At 49.3% G+C, this 13,107-nt stretch overlaps 1 protein-coding gene across 1 annotated transcript in view; it reads right to left on the reverse strand.

Moving 5' to 3' along the window:
- The window catches only part of LOC144480207 (PH and SEC7 domain-containing protein 1-like), a 137,097-nt gene that overhangs the window by 19,106 nt on the left and 104,884 nt on the right, over positions 1 to 13,107 (reverse strand). The gene's annotated exons all lie outside the window — the stretch shown is intronic.

Genomic DNA, 13,107 nt, shown 5'->3' on the forward strand with positions numbered 1-13,107 from the left:
AAACAGCAGCACTTTCATATTAAGCTCGTCTGACTTCATTCATTAGCAATATTCAAAAGATCTCAGTTCCGCTTTGCCTCAACTGGTTTTGAGGTCTCTCGGAAACAGGAGGTGGCCATTCAGCCCCTTGAGTCCATTCTGCTAGCGATTAGATCATGGCTGAATTGTATCTGTTCCCCATTCCCAAATACCTTTCATCTTTATTCTCAAACTTTTACTTTGACCTCAAATCCTTCTCTGCAGTTGGTGAGGTTAAAGAAAAAGCCCTCTTCCCCCCAATTCCCCCTGCTCTCCCTTTCTGAGTCACACTCTGGATCAAATATGTTTCAAGCAGTCATCCCCGTCTGGTGAAAACTGACCCCGGGAGTTGTTTTTGGTTCAAGTTGGAGTCTGCGTACTACAAGGGCAATTTTAACCCAGCCCATCCCATGGACACGGGGCAGTGGTGGAGTTTCCTCCGGGTGCTCCTGTTTCCTCCCACACTCCAAAGATGTGCGGGTTAGGTTGATTGGCCATGTTAAATTGCCCCTAGTGTCAGGGGGATTAGCAGGGTAAATAGGTGGGGTTACTGGGATAGGGCTTGGGGAGGATTGTTGTTGATGCAAGCTCGATGGGCTGAATGGCCTTCTTCTGCACCTAACCCACAATATAACGGCCATTCATTGTGAGATGCCCATGATGAACTGTGTTAATGTTGGTTAAGGACTAAATATTGGGAATAACTCCACTTCTCCTCACCCGCGGGGTCTTTCTCATCCAACCAAGCGGTGGGGCCTCGGTTTAAGATTCTAGTCAAAGAAACAGAACCTCCGACAGCGTAGCATTCCCTGAGCACTGCACTGGGACATCAGCTTAGATTTGGTGTTCCAGTCCCTGGAGTGGGATTTGAACTCACAGACAAGCGCACTGCCAACTGAGCCATGGCTGACAACTTAACAGTCTGAACATTGGAGCAACTCTGGATTGATCCAAGTATTTGATAAGGTCACCAATAACCTGGCCTGGTCCCCCCATGCCGACACAATAGGTAAGAAAGCCCACCAACGCCTCTACTTTCTTAAAAGACTAAGCAAAATTTGGTATGTCTGCTACAACTCTCACCAACTTTTACAGATGCACCATAGAAAGCATTCTTTCTGGTTGTATCACAGCTTGGTATGGCTCCTGCTCTGCCCAAGACTGCAAGGAATTACAAAAAGTCGTGAATGTAGCCCAATCCATCACGCAAACCAGCCTCCCATCCATTGACTCTGTCTAAACTTCCTGCTGCCTCGGAAAAGCAGCCTGCATAATTAAGGACCCCACGCACCCCGGACATTCTCTTTTCCACTTTCTTCGTTTGGGAAAAAGATACAAAAGTCTGAGGTCAGGTACCAACCGACTCAAGAACAGCTTCTTCCCTGCTGCTGTCAGACTTTTGAATGGACCTACCTTGCACTGCGTTGATCTTTCTCTACACCCTAGCTATAACTGTAACACTACATTCTGCACTCTCTCCTTTCCTTCTCTATGAATGGTATGCTTTGTCTGTATAGCGCGCAAGAAACAAGACTTTTCACTGTATACTAATACATGTGACAATAATAAATCAAATCAAACCAAAATCAAAGGAGGAGTATCACAGAACCACTCAAACAGTTCACCTTACTGGCTGCACTCTTGAGGGTTAGTTAACCCTCTCTCAAACTTCAAACATATTTGCTTCCCTTGGGGGAGGGGGGGGGGGGTGAGAGGCGGGGCAGGAAAAGAGGGGGTGACAACGGCAACAACAGAATGTAACAAGCCCCCAAGGCGTTTGAGAACAGGAAAATCTGATAGCATCCAAAACAACCAGATTGAAACAAACAAGAGCTAAACAAACTTACACTTCATATGTACACATCATTCTCCCTCCCCCAACCCACACACTGTTTGGAGACTCGAGGCTAGATTTCCAGTGAGGTGTGCTGCTAATTATAATTCCTATCTGAAAAGTGACAACCTGTGCCTTCCATCTCCCAGAGGTTGAGAGTGTTTATTTAATGCCCAACGCACGGTCTGTTGACTGCAGTGAGACACATCTGCTTCTGGCCTTGTGCTGTTAACAGCGCCATCAGAACAGATTAGACCTCAACTGTTAACTCTTGATCTCCACGGACCCTGCCTGATCTGCTGGGGCATCGCCAACATTCTTTTTCTTATTATTTCAGATTTCCCACATCCGCACTGTTGCACATTCTTTTTATTCAGGTACCTCAGTTACGTGGCGATAGGAGAAGCCGGGTTCGTTCACAGATGGACAGGGTGGTGAAGAAGGCATTTAGCACCCTGGCCTTCATCAGTCAGGGCGTTGAGTACAGGAGATGGGACATTATGTTACAGTTGTATAGGTCATTGGTGAGGCCATGCTTGGAGCATTGTGTCTAGTTTTGGTCACCCTGTTACAGGAAAGACATTGATAAAGAGTGCAAACTACGAGGATGGTGCCAGGACAGGTGGGCCTGAGTTATAGGGAGCGGTTGGCCAGGCTAGGACTTAATTCCTTGGAACGTAGGAGAATGAGGGATGATCTTATTGAGGTGTATAAAATCATGAGGGGCCTAGATAGGATGAACGCACATTGTCTTTCTCCCAGGGGAAAGGGAATTGAAAACTAGAGGATGTAGGTTTAAGGTGAGAGGGAAAAGATTTGAAAGGGACCCGAGGGGCAACTTCTTCACGCAGAAGGTGGTGCGTATATGGAATGAGCTGTTAGAGAAAGCGGTTAAGGCGGGTACAATAGCAACATTTAAAAAGCATTTGGATAAGTACATGGGTGGGAAAGGATTAGGGGGATATGGGCCAAACACGAGCAATTGGGACTAGCTGGGAAGGCACCATGGTCAGCATGGGCTGGTTGGGCCGAAAGGCCTGCTTCCATGCTGTATTTCTCTATGGAGATGTCCAAAAGTAAGCAGATATGTAGAGATTATCTTCACTGGTAGAAAAGTCACGTTATAGGCAGACAACACAGATTTAAGGAAAATGACAAAGGAAGCAAAGGGAAACAAAGAGAATATTTTTTTTAAACGTAACAGATTCTGACCTGAAATGTACTGCCTGAAAGGGTGGAGGAAGCAGATTCAATAACAACTTTCTCAAGAAAACTGGGTGGATATTTGAAGGGGAAATTTGTCAGAGTTAAAGGGATACAGCAGGGGAGTGGAGCTGATTGGGTAGCTCTCTGAAGGAGCTGGTTGAAACACGATGAGTCGCATGGCCTTCCACTTGTGCTGTACAATTCTAACAAATGTCCTGTCCTTATTGCGTGCAGTTCTGGTCACCAGAAGGACGTGGAAGCTTTGGAGAGAGCGCAAAGAAGGTTCACCAGGATGCTGCCTGGTCTCGAGGGTGTTGACTATAAGGAGAGGCACGGTGGCACAGTGGGTTAGCACTTCTGCTTCACAGCTCCAGGGACCTGGGTTCGATTCCCGGCTTGGGTGACTGTCTGTGCGGAGTTTGCACATTCTCCCCGTGTCTGCGTGGGTTTCCTCCGGGTGCTCCGGTTTCCTCCCACAGTCCAAAAATGTGCGGGTTAGGTTGATTGGTCGTGCTAAAAAATTGCCCTTAGTGTCCTGAGATGCGTAAGCGAGAGGGATTAGTGGGTAAATATATAGGGATATGGGTGGGATTGTGGTCGGTGCAGACTAGATGGGCCGAATGGCCTCTTTCTGTACTGTAGGGATTCTATGATTCTATGAGAGGTTGGATAAACTAGGATTGTTTTCACTAGAAAGACAGAGGCTGAGGGGAGATCTGACAGAGGTCAACAAAATGATGAGCGGCATAGACAGGGTGGATAGTCAGAGGCTTTTTCCAAGGGTGGAAGAGTCAATTACAAGGGGGCACTGGTTCAAGGTGAGAGGGACAAAGTGTAAGGGAGATGTGTGGGGGAAGTTTTTCACGCAGAGAGTGGTGGGCGCCTGGAACACGCTACCAGAGGAGGTGGTGGAAGCAGGCACATTAGCAACATTTAAGAGGCATCTGGATGGGTGCATGAATAGGGAGGGAATAGAGAGATACGGACCGAGTAAGGGCAGAAAGATTTTTTAAATTTAGTTAGGTCATCATGATGGGCACGGGCTTGGAGGGCCTTTTCCTGTGCTGTACTTTGTTCCTTATCCTAATGCAGATCACATTTGAAATGCCAATAATAGTTTCTCCAGGAGTGAAGGGGAAGATAATAAATTGGATCATTTATTGATGAATCAGCCATCATACTGACAACTAGAATTTCAGTAATATTTATTATTTGGCAATAAATTATTTTTCTGCATTAATATTCTCTGCTCAGCAGCTGCCCGCAGTCCACAGCTCGCAGCTCCCAGTCACCTTGACAACACAGGCTTCAGGACGTCCTAGTAGGCCGGACTCTCCTGGTTTATTAAAATTCCAGAGCTGGAATCCGTAGGACTGAGCCGCGAAAAGTAATTAGATAATTACATGTGATGCTGCGCAGCATCTGACGGTGACTGAGTGACTGAAATAAACAGGGAAGGCGTTATGACGTACAGAATAATGAAACAGCTGGGAGCCTGCTCAAGGGTGGAAGAGAGACACAAGAGCAAACAGCGAGTGGTTTATTAAAAAGGCTCCTGAGCCTGAGACAGCTTTCACATTTAATACTTTGACTGGATCTACGGTGGCGGGGGAACCAATAAGAAGGAAAAACACATTTGGCAGGCTGCTGCCTCACCAACCTTCTTGTTGCAGATACATCTGTCCATGACAGTATCGGTGGGAGTGACTGCCACACTGTTCCTATGGAGACCAAGTCGCCTCTCCACATTGAGGATGCCCTCTGCAAAAGACTGGGCAACAATGAGACACTGTGGGCCATTCCCGGTTTGGGTCACTGTCTGTGTGGAGCCTGCACGTTCTCCCCGTGTCTGCGTGGGTTTCCTCCGGGTGCTCCGGTTTCCTCCCACACTCCAAAGATGTGTTAGGTGCATTGGCCATGCCAAATTGCCCCTTAGTGTCAGGGGGACTAGCTGAGGTAAATGCATGGGGTTATGGGGATAGGGCCTGGGTGGGATTGTGGTCGGTGCAGACTCGATGGGCCAAATGGCCTTCTTCTGCACTGCAGGGATTCTATGATACCAGGCATACCTAAAAATGTGGTGTCAACCTGGTGAAGCTACAACACAGGACTACTTGCATGCCAAATAGCATAAGCAGCAAGTGATAGACAAAGCTAAGCGATTCCACAACCAATGGATCAGATCTAAGCTCCCTAATCCTGTGAATGGTGGTGGACAATTCAACAACTAATTCGAGGAAGAGACTCCAAAAATACCCCCATCCTCAGTGATGGAGAACTCCAGCGCACCAGTGCAAAGGCTAAAGCATTCACAACAATCTGCAGCCAGATGTGCTGAGTAGATGATCCATAATAGATGGCACCACAAATGCCAGTCTCCAGCCAATTTGACTCACTCCATGTGATGTCAAGAAATGGCTGAAGATACTGCAACATTCCAGCAATAGTACTGGAGACTTGTTCTCCAGAACTTGCTGTGTCAAGCTGTTCCATTATAGCGACAACATTGACTTTACTTGGCAGTGTGGAAAATTGCCCAGGTGTGTCCTTTACACAAAACGCAAGACAAATCCAACCCAGCCAGTTACTGCCCCATCAGACCACTCTCAATCATCAGGAAGGTAAGGGAAGGGGTCATCAACAATGCTATCAAGCGGCACTTACTCAACAATAACCTCCTCACTGATACTCAGTCTGGGTTCTGCCAGGGTCACTCAGCTCCTGAACTCATTACAGCCTTGACCCAAACATAGTCAAAAGAGCTGAACTCCAGAGGTGAGGTGAGAATGCCCTCGATATCAAGGTCAGGTGTGGCATCAAAGAGCCCAGCATAACTGGGATCAATGGGAATCAGGGGGGAAACCCTCTGCCACGTGGGAGTCATACCTGGCACAAAGGGAGATGGTTGTAGTGGTTGGAGGTCAGTCATCTCAGTCCCACAGCATCACTGCAGGAGTTCCTCAGGGTCGTGTCCTAGGCCCAACCATCTTCAGCTGCTTCATCAATGACCCTCTTTCCCTCATAAGGTCCGAAATGGGGAAACATGGTCTCGGCTGGGAATCCTATCCTTGCCCCAAATGGGGCCCTTTCGTGGCCAATGTAAGGGCCGCTTCCCGAGGGGGAGCGGGGGAGCTATGCGTCGGGTTTCCATCATCCCGCCAACACTCAAGTGAATCTGGACAGGGCATGGACAGACTCTCCCTGTGTGTGGGTTTGTTGAGAACGCACCAGTTCAGGGGGGAATAACCCAAAAATGAAGAAGGGTTGACCTTGGCCGGGAAGTGTGTGGGGGGGGGGGGGGGGGGGGGGGGTGCGTTACCTCAATCTGAAGCCCACCGGGGGCCACCCTCCCTTTAAGACTGGGTGACTTGTTCACCTCTTTCTCCCCCCCCCCCCCCCCCCCCCCAGCCACCCCCAATCCCCACCCATCTCGGGCCTATCCCCCAACTCGCCAATCACCCTCCTTCAATCCCCCCAGCCAACTCCACCTTCCCAACCCTGGGCTTCCTGTTCCTGCTCTAGCAGCTCCATGCAGTACCCCTTCCGGCCACTAAACGCTGGCCGCGTCAGAGACGCCCGTGTCTCATAAATTAGTAAAGCAACAACACGCACTCATCAGAATGAGAGGAGTTAGTGGTGGGAAATGCTCTTCACCCAGCGATTACCTCAATAGGTCAGTGTAATTGCTGTTGTGAGGTACAATCCAGAGCAGCTAATTTGTGCACAGCAAGATCCCACAAACAACAATGTGATAATGACCAGATCAGTTGTTTTTTTTTAACTGAGGGATAAATACTGACCAAAACACCATGGTTAACTCTCTTACTCATCTTCGACATAATGCCATGGGATCTGTTACATTCACCAAGATGGAAAAGGGACCTCAGTTTAATATCTCATCCGACAGTGTAAAATTCAGCGCTGCTCTTGGGGGAAACACTCCAGGGCAGAGAAGCCAGCAGTAAAGGACCAGTTTGCTTTACATTTTAACCCTTTGAAATGGGACCACTGACAGAGCAGCACTGGAGACAAGAGGGGACTTTCTCCTTATTTGAGTGTCTGTTTGACGGGAGAAGTTTATAATGAGACGTCTAGTCTATTTATTCAACGGCCTCTTGAGAGACAGAATGGAGACGTGAGGTGTCTCCCAAGAGGGATCTTAGTGGACAGGTTGACATGATGGGTTCCGGGACGGCATGGTGGCACAGTAGTTAACACTGCTGCCTCACAGCGCCAGGGATCTGGATTCAACCCTGGCCTCGAGGCACTGTCTGTGTGGAGTTTGCACGTTCTCCCCGTGTCTGCGTGGGTTTCCTCCGGGTGCTTCGGTTTCCTCCCACAGTCCAAAGATGTGCGGGTTAGGTTGATTGGCCATGCTAAATTGCCCCTCAGTGTCAGGGGGATGAGCAGGGTAAATATGTGGAGTTACGGGGATAGGGCCTGGGTGGGATTGTGGTCGGTGCAGCCTCGATGGGCCGAATGGCCTCCTTCTGCATTGTAGGGATTCTGTGCTAAGACTGATAGCCACAATTACACTTGGGGTCATGTCTCGCTCATGGAGCAGATAGCTGTATTGTCCATGCCCTGTCCAGATTCTGAGTGCTGGTGGGGATGATGGAAACCCTACGCATAGTCTCCCTGTGCGTTGGATTGTTGAGAACACACCAGCTAGAGTCATCAGAAGGAGAACAGAATGGCATAAAAATCTGGAAATCATGAAAGCTGCATCCGGTGACAGATCAAATAACAAACTGTTAACTCAAATCTTCCATACTGCACATTGGCAAGATTGCTGATTCGCTGTTCTGGGGTCGTACGGTGGCATAGATGGGGACATTCTCCTCTCTCCACCCCGCCCCCCCCCCCCGAGACCTTTCCATCCCCAATCGGGGTCCAAAGATGTGCAGGTTAGGTTGATTGGATGAATTAAGTTCATTTATTAGTGTCACAAGTAAGATTCAAGCCCCTTGTTGACATCTGTTCATTTTATTTATTAGTGTCACAAGTAGGCTTACATTAACGCTGCAATGAAGCTACTGTGAAAATCCCCCAGTCGCCGCACTCCGGCGCCTGTTCGGAGGGAGAATTCAGCATAGCCAATGCACCTAACCAGCACGTCTTTCGGACCTGCCCCTTAGGGGGATTAGCAGGGTAAATACGTGGGGTTATGGGGATAGGGCCCGAGTGGGATTGTTGTTGGTGCAGACTTGATGGGCCAAATGGCCTCCTTCTGCACTGCAGGGATTCTATAATTCAAAACACTGGTCAAAATCCCTGAAAACAGAAGTGGACTTTGCTTTAAAATGCAGTAAAAGCAGTCTCCCTGCTCGCCAACGTCTCACCAGAGCCAGGCGAGCGGTCCACGTCAGGAAGCACGGAGGAGGGCTGCCCGAGGGTCATTTGAAGGTCGAACCACACACATCGACGTCACCCCCATCAATCCGCAATGATCTCACCAGCGGATAAACCCCGCCGCTCACGTCATGTTTATGTCAGTGGCAGGGAGACGCTCGGCACCTCTGCTCCAAATTGGCCTCTTAATAAACGCGATTTCCCCTCCCCGAGGGCATCTGCGCATTCCCAGTGGTTTGATACACGTCCCATTACGTGTGACATGAAAGCAACAGCAGTCTACACCACCCCCGCTAAACTTACACGGAGCTGTCACAGCTAAGTGCTGAAAAACAACTTGTATTTATGTAGCGTATTTAAAGCCATAAAAGATCCCAAGGCACTTCACAGGAACACAGGACGGACAATACTTTATTCTGAGCTTAGAAAAATGGAGGCATTAGGGCACAGGTACACAATTCCTCACCACCACACTGCCTGTCACGGTGAAACGCCGTCTCACCGCCTACTCTTTGGCCGGAACTTTCCAGCCTTTTACGTTGGTGACGAGAACAGGCCTTTCAATAGCTCACCAAGCGCAGGGGGAGGTGAGGTGGGTGCCTGGAACATCCCAGCCTCTGAGGCAGATTTGGGCGGGAGGCAGTATGAACCTTCTGGCATATTCAAACACTGCAGCACCACCAATTACTGCATCCGCAAACCCTGCAGTCTCTCCATTTGCCTGGACACAAGCTCGCTCAGTGTCTCAAACTCAGTTACGCTTTCACGTCAGGTTTAATACAGGGCGGCACGGTAGCACAGTGGTCAGCACTGCTGCTTCAAAGCTCCAGGGACCTGGGTTCAAATCCCGGCTCGGGTCACTGTCTGTGTGGAGTTTGCACATTCTCCCTGTGTCTGCGTGGGTTTCCTCCGGGTGCTCCGGTTTCCTCCCATAGTCCAAAGATGTGCGGGCGAGGTTGATTGACCATTCTAAATTGCCCCTTAATGTCCCGGGATGCATAGGTGAAGAGGGGTTAGTGGGTGGATATGTGGATAGGGCCTAGGTGGGATTGCGGTTGGTGCAGACTCGATGGGCCGAATGGCCTCTTTCTACACTGTAGGATTCTATGATTCTAATACAGGGAGACGGCGCAGGGAAAAAAAATGATCAGAACGGGAGAGAGATGAGGAACCTCAATTATGTGGACACATCGTGGAAGCCAAGGTTGCTCTCTTCTAAGCAGAGAAGCTTAAGAGGACATTTAAATCATAGAATCTCTACAGTACAGAAGGAGGCCATTCAGCCCATCGAGTCTGCACCGACCACAATCCCACCCAGGCCCTATCCCCGTAACCCTCATTTACCCTGCTCATCTCCCTGACACCAGGCTCAATTTAGCATGGCCAATCAACCTAACCCGCACATCTTTGGACTGTGGGAGGAAACCGGAGCACCCGGAGGAAACCCACGCAGACACGGGGAGAATGTGCAAACTCCACACAGCCAGTGACCCGAGGCCGGAATCGAACCCGAGTTCCTGGCGTGCAAGGCAGCAGTGCTAACCACTGTGCCACCGTGCTGCCCTTGATTGAGGTTTACAAAATCACAAAGTGTTTGGATGGAGTAAATTTGTGTTTGGGCGGCAGGGTGGCACCGTGGTTAGCACTGCTGCCTCACAGTGCCAGGGGCCCGGGTTCGATTCCCGGCTTGGGTCACTGTCTGTGTGGAGTCTGCACATTCTTCCCGTGTCTGAGTGGGTTTCCTCCGGGTGTTCCAGTTTCCTCCCACAGTCCAAAGATGTGCAGGTAAGGTGGATTGGCCATGCTAAATTGTCCCTTAGTGTCAGGGGGACTAGGGTAAATGCATGAGGGTTATGGGGATAGGGCCTAGGTGGGATTTTGGTCGGTGCAGACTCGATGGGCCTAATGGCCTCCTTCTGCACTGTAGGATTCTATGATTCTATGATAAATAAGGAGAAACTGTTTCCTGGGGCAGAAGGGTCAGTGACCAGGGGACACAGATTTAAACATGATCGGCAAAAGGCCTGAGACGACATGAGGAAACATCTTCTCACACAACAAGTTGTGAACGTACCGATGGAACGGGAAGGGAAAGCAGGTTCAATGGTTCTATTTAAAAGGAATTCGGCCCATCAAGTCTACACTGACCACAATTTCACCCAGGCCCTATCCCCTCAACTCCATGTATTTACCCTGCTAGCCCCCCTGACACAAGGGTCAGTTTAGCATGGCCAATCAACCTAACCCATACAGCTTTGGACTGTGGGAAGAAACCGGAGCACCCGGAGGAAACCCACGCAGGCACGGGGATAATGTGCAGACTTCACACAGACAGTGACCCAAGCCGGGAATCGAACCCGGGTCCCTGGCGCTGTGAGGCAGCAGTGCTAACCACTGCGCCACCGTGCCGTCCATGTAGGCCAGACAAGGTAAGGACAGCAGATTTCCTTCCCCAAAGGACATTAGTGAACCAGATGGGTTTATCCGACAATCAACAATGGTTTCATGGTCATCAGCAGATTCCTAATTCCAGATATTTTTATTGAATTCAAATTCTACCATCTGCCGTGACGGGATTCGAACCCGGGTCCCCAGAACATTAGCTGAGTTTCTGAATTAATAGTCTAGCGATAATACCACCAAGCCTCCCCTGAGTTGAATGGCAGAGCAGGTTCGAGAGGTTGGGTGGCCTACTCCTATGTTCCTTTGAGGGAAACACAATTAATTCACAGGGTCAGCATTGACACGATGGGCCGAATAGCCTCCATCTATGTATCTGTTGTATCGTTTCATAATTAAATGATCCAGTCCTATGGTGTTCCGAAAACACTGAAATCCTCCCCTGAGCAAAGTGGTGGGAGATGTACTCCAGTCTACACAAATCCAACAGGTAGACACGTTCAGAGAACGAGTACAGCTACCTTCATTTATTTAGGACATGACTCAAAAGCCATCTATTCATCTCCCACCTGTACCAATTTGCGAGACAGTAATGGGTCTAATTAGTGTGTGATTGCTAATTTGATCCCATCATTTGAACCCAATCCGAGGCACCAGCAACTGCAAGGCAGGGAGACCCAGTGCAATTAGCAAGAACCAAACCTATCTGCTTCCCTTACGCTCCGCAGACTGTTGGAAGTCGGATAACGATGAACGGACACGGGTATTTCATAGAAATCATAGAAACCCTACAGTGCAGAAGGAGGCCATTCGGCCCATCGAGTCTGCACCGACCACAATCCCACCCAGGCCCTACCCCCACATATTTACCCACTAATCCCTCTAACCTACACATCTCAGGACTCTAAGGGGCAATTTTTAACCTGGCCAATCAACCTAACCCGCACATCTTTGGACTGCTATTTCTGCTATTTAGGGTCCGGTGATGGCCAGAGGAACCAGGCAGTGCTCCCAGGGGACCATGAAGCCACCCAATCTCAGCCAGTGTGGGACAGAAGAGTAGCAAGTGTCCTGAGAACAGCCCAGCCGAGATTTTTCCCCTGATTTATGTTAACCTATCACCATTTTATTTCAGAAATTGGGGGAATATGGCCCAAGGTGCATGTCAGTATTTGCTGGGGGAGCCTGGGAGTGTGTGTCAGCATTCACAGGGGGTCCTGGGGTGTGTTTTGGTTCACAAGGAATCCCGGGGAGTGTGTCGGTATTCAAAGGGGGTTCCTGGGAGAGTGTGTCAGTATTTACAGGGGGTCCCGAGGAGTGCGTCAGTAATTACAGAGAGTCCTTGAGAGAGTGTGTCAGTATTTCCAGGGGGGTCACCGGGGAGTGTGTCAGTATTTTATGCTGCAACTGTACAGGACCTTGGTGAGACCACATTTGGAGTATTGTGTGCAGTTCTGGTCACCTCACTATAAGAAGGATGTGGAAGCGCTGGAAAGAGTGCAAAGGAGATTTACCAGGATGCTGCCTGGTTTGGAGGGTAAGTCTTATGAGGAAAGGTTGAGGGAGCTAGGGTTGTTCTCTCTGGAGCGGAGGAGGTTGAGGGGAGACTTAATAGAGGTTTATAAAATGATGAAGGGGATAGATAGAGTGAACGTTCAAAGACTATTTCCTCGGGTGGATGGAACTATTACAAGGGGGCATAACTATAGGGTTCATGGTGGGAGATATAGGAAGGATGTCCGAGGTAGGTTCTTTACTCAAGAGAGTGGTTGGGGTGTGTAATGGACTGCCTGCAGTGATAGTGGAGTCAGACACTTTAGGAACATTTAAGCGGTTATTGGATAGGCACATGGAGCACACCAGGATGATAGGGAGTGGGATAGCTTGATCTTGGTTTCAGATAAAGCTCGGCACAATATCATGGGCCGAAGGGCCTGTTCTGTGCTGTACTGTTCTATGTTCTATTTACAGGGGGTCCCAAAGAGTGTGTCAGTATTTACAGGGGGTCCCGGGGAGTGTGTCAGTATTTACAGGGGGTCCCGGGGAGTGTGTCAGTATTTACAGGGGGTCCCGGGGAATGTGTCAGTATTTACACGGGGTCCTGGGGTATATGTCAGTATTCGCAGAGGGTCCCAGGAGAGTGTCAATATTTACAGGGGGTCCTGAGGTGTGGGTCAGTATTTACAGGGGGTCTCGGGGTGTGGGTCAGAATTCACAACACAACATTTCACTACTCCAGATAACATACAGAAGTTGCAGTGAGATCTGCAATCTCTCGGACAATAAATTACAAGCAA

This window comes from Mustelus asterias, chromosome 28, assembly GCF_964213995.1.
Source record: "Mustelus asterias chromosome 28, sMusAst1.hap1.1, whole genome shotgun sequence".
NCBI classification, from domain to species: domain Eukaryota; kingdom Metazoa; phylum Chordata; class Chondrichthyes; order Carcharhiniformes; family Triakidae; genus Mustelus; species Mustelus asterias.